Source organism: Amphimedon queenslandica, unplaced genomic scaffold (genome assembly GCF_000090795.2).
Source record: "Amphimedon queenslandica unplaced genomic scaffold, v1.1 AMPQUscaffold_13387, whole genome shotgun sequence".
In the NCBI taxonomy this organism is placed as follows: Eukaryota; Metazoa; Porifera; class Demospongiae; order Haplosclerida; family Niphatidae; genus Amphimedon; species Amphimedon queenslandica.
The window spans coordinates 1-2,363 of NW_003546377.1; the positions used below are offsets into that span (position 1 = coordinate 1).

The following is a 2,363-nucleotide window of genomic DNA, read 5'->3' on the forward strand; positions in this document are numbered from 1 at the left end:
CATTATTTTATAATAACAATTACGTATTTTTGTAAATGCACATTTATTTTCACAGGTAGAGCTTTATACTGTAATTTTCATTAAACTTGCAAAGCAAACAAGCAGAAATTTTGATATGCTCAAGCTCTTTTGTGGTCCAAAATTAAAAAAAAATAATAATAAGGTTGTAATACCCTCACTATAGTTTGGTTATATGATATGAGACTTACAATTAAGATTTCACCATATACCTTGGAACGGTTTTTAAGTTTTAATTACACTAATATTATCATAGCATGATGAGATTGAATCAACATAATGAAAAATTAAAGGCAGCATAATCATTATCATTAAAAGAGTAGGTTCTATTAGTGTAACTGTATGATACACAAGCTGTGGTGATAATTTTTTAAAATATTAAATAATATAAGATCCATTATATCAGTATAATGCATTATTATCATACCTTGTGAACGACAGAATAATAAAGCAATATCATGAGCGATTCCATCAGAACAGACATCTCCATAAGTTTCATTTATACAAACATCATCTTGATATATATCAGTATAGCCAGTACCAGTAATAGTCAATGTATCCTAATTTTGTTTTTAGATACAGTGTTCAATTAAACTAATACAAATAACAGTGTTTTATAAAAGTAATACAAAATAAATCTAGTATAATTAAATCAATTTCATATATATCACGGGTAAAAAATTATTTAATTAAATATAGAGAGAAAATTCACATCTCAATCATCATTTCTGTCACCATCTACTCGATATCTAACATGATGATCAGGAAGATTTGCATAATCTTTTCTGCAGCAACAGCAGCATTTCTTTCTACAACAGAACCAAATGACTATAATAAGAAATACAACGACACTGAATAAAAGCAGTGAACTGAGAGATCCTGTAATAATTCTGTCTACAAAAATGGAAGTAGTAAATAAAGACTATGATTAACATTATTTTTACAATTTTTAAGTGATTTTTCACACTGACTGCACTCATCCAAAGCACACAGACTTCGAGACCCACTTGTTATATACATTTCAGTGATATTAAAACCTACATAAATGTATTTAATAATATCATTATGAATACAGCTATTTAAAAAAAACAAAATTTAGAGATTTTATTGTTTGAAAATAATAAAAAATTATTATAGCGAGTATTTTAAGGGGGATTTTCTGATAATATTTTGTGATTGGAAAATTTTAATTTTACAGATCTGTGGCCAATACATGTCATGAGCTGATAGGCTGACAAGCAATACAATATTAGTAATGTGGTAGTGTTACTAAGTAGGATTCACCCCATTTCAAAATGGCTGCCACTGACGACTTTTGCAGCCTTGCTAGTTGCTTGCTATACCGAGGAAACAAGCTCCTATGCCTACCAGACTTCTTAGAGGGCCTTATCTTGACCAGAGGACTCCATTGGTACCACTAGCAAGCCTCTAAACATTGTCTGAGAGGAAAGTCAAAATTCGGCAAAATGGCTGTTTTGTTCAGCTATATTTTTTTCATCATCAGGAAAGTCCTGTCAATCCAGTCGTCGGTCAATATCCCAATCTTGGCTAATGATAGAAGGCTAATTCTTACACCATTCTACTCCAATAGGGTATGCACAGGTCCTTGTCCCCTAGAATCATTCTCCAAGAAAGGAAGAAGTGATACTGTGAGTATTGGATCGTATCAACTTACCTCATGCCGCCATTTTGTTTATTTAAAAAGCATGTGCTCCAAACAGGGCCGCCAATACGCGAGACTACGCCAATAGGCTATGTGGGGCCCAGGGCAAAAACTTTGATGGGGCCCCTACTAATACAAATCTTCCCCCTTATTAATAACAGCGATTAACAAAATGGCCCAGCAAGAGTTAACTTTAAAAAGTTGTCATGATTCTTTGATCTTTTTCTGTGAAAAACTATGCATACTTTACTACTGACCAGGTGCTTGGGGCCCCCTATTGATTGGGGGCCCGGGGCAAAATGCCCCACCTGCCCCCCCCCCCTATTGGCAGCCCTCAGTGGCTCCAAAATTTGGGTGTGGTTGCGCATGCTCAGATCTCAGAACTGGGAAAAGCAAGCAATTTTTTTTACCTAGTTAGGCTAGCTATGCTTGAATACTTGGTGGAGGTCTTTGGCCCAATTTTTTAGCATCATAAAAAACTATTTTCTTGGAATCAGCTCAAATTTTTTGTACAACAAAAGAATATGTATATCTATTTGAAAAAATTAAAATTCTTTTTGTATAGTATATGAAACACTATGCCAAAATCATGGGGAAACTCTAATAAAACCACTAAATCCCCATTACAATGTCTCCAATCTTGTTGTCATTTATAGTATACTACTAAATCATGCACATTACA

At 33.5% G+C, this 2,363-nt stretch overlaps 1 long non-coding RNA gene across 1 annotated transcript; it reads right to left on the bottom strand.

Moving 5' to 3' along the window:
* Positions 1 to 595: 595 nt before the first annotated feature.
* Positions 596 to 1,053, bottom strand: LOC109582373 (uncharacterized). Its single transcript, XR_002185060.1, has 2 exons — positions 963 to 1,053; positions 596 to 912 (listed from the first exon to the last, which is right to left on the bottom strand). It is a non-coding gene; the product is annotated as an uncharacterized LOC109582373 (long non-coding RNA).
* Between the last annotated feature and the right edge of the window lie 1,310 nt (positions 1,054 to 2,363).